Source organism: Gasterosteus aculeatus, chromosome 21 (genome assembly GCF_964276395.1).
Source record: "Gasterosteus aculeatus chromosome 21, fGasAcu3.hap1.1, whole genome shotgun sequence".
NCBI classification, from domain to species: domain Eukaryota; kingdom Metazoa; phylum Chordata; class Actinopteri; order Perciformes; family Gasterosteidae; genus Gasterosteus; species Gasterosteus aculeatus.
Window position 1 is genome coordinate 4,576,821 of NC_135708.1, and position 1,386 is coordinate 4,578,206.

General features: G+C 47.1%; 1 long non-coding RNA gene across 1 annotated transcript; it reads right to left on the reverse strand.

The window, feature by feature from the left end:
• Positions 1-639: 639 nt before the first annotated feature.
• On the reverse strand, positions 640-1,164 carry LOC144390490 (uncharacterized). Its single transcript, XR_013454531.1, has 2 exons — positions 1,060-1,164; positions 640-968 (listed from the first exon to the last, which is right to left on the reverse strand). It is a non-coding gene; the product is annotated as an uncharacterized LOC144390490 (long non-coding RNA).
• Between the last annotated feature and the right edge of the window lie 222 nt (positions 1,165-1,386).

Consider the following 1,386-nt stretch of genomic DNA (forward strand, 5'->3'; position numbering starts at 1 on the left):
ATCCCAATATACATGGCAGTGAATAAATCGAATTATTGGCCGAAAGCATGTCATATATACGATACGATAGGTGGCGATGTTTTCATTACAGCTAGTTGTGATACACACTGCATGAAAAGTGAGATTTTCGTCCCCGTAAACGCCCGGAAATCTCCCTAATTTCCGACAATTTCCGACAATTTGCAACCCGCGCACGTCGCGTTTGTCTGTGCCACAAATTGTCGGAAACGAACCATGACGTAGGCGGAGAGCTGGCGGAGGTGCGAATGGCCCGAATTAGCATATGAATGCAGCGAAACCGCGGGTGGCCGAGCCGAGCGGGCTTGAATATCCTTACTCCTTATTGGATGAAACCACAACTTACTAACAAATAAAATCACTCGTGATTGGCAGCAAAACCACACCTGGGCAGACCAGGCTTGAGTTTCCTCGTTCATGATTGGATGAAACCACAACTTTCAATCACTCGTGATTGGTTGGCAGATCTGTCGCTATTGGTCACTCGCCTCATTTTATTTATATATTCATATTATGCTGTATATTCATTTCATGGTTATCATATGCAGGCTACTACACTATTATTAGGATACCAACCAGGACATCAATGAATTAATAGAGAAAATGAACATTTGACACATGTTTATGCAAAGAAAGAGCTTTATTAACAACACACAAACAACAACTACATACAAAGTGAGGATCTGCCCACACTTGGGTAACGGCGGTTTAAAAACTACAGCTCAGTAAACTGTCCGTTTGCCTCCTCGGGGCTGTAGACCGTCACTGGCGCCGTGTTTTCCGAGGCAGGTCTGTTGTGCAGGCGGCTTGTGTGTGTGTGGCGACCGTACGATCCACCCCGAGACCCCGCCAACAACGCCGTCCCCTCCGTCCGACATGAGCTCTACGGTGGCGGATTTCCAGAGTTCCACCTCGTCATCAGCCAGCGCACTTTGTCTCGATTCCAGCAGCTGTAAAAACAACAATGAATCAGTACTGTGCGACGCGTACGGACACAACACATCGATCAATGCACCTGAAAGTCAGCAAATAAACTCTGACCCGCTTTCTTCTCGCTCGACTCCGCGCTGAATCCTTCGCAGCTTCCGCCCGCAATGAGTGTTCCGCCTGAACCTGAAGCTCCTGCGTCCCGTCTCACAATACGTCTCACAGGCAGCTGGAAAACAATTAAATGAGTGTGATATGAATACAAAAAAAATCAAACGCAAGTCACAGTAACATTTAACAAGGAAGGAGACACAGTGTCACGGTGTGGTTCACTTCCTGTCTTATTTTGTAGTTTTCTGCCACTCGTGTCCCCGGGTAACTTCACTTCCTGCCTTGTCTCGTCATCCCCTGTGTTCGTCTAATAGTTTCCACCTGTGTCCA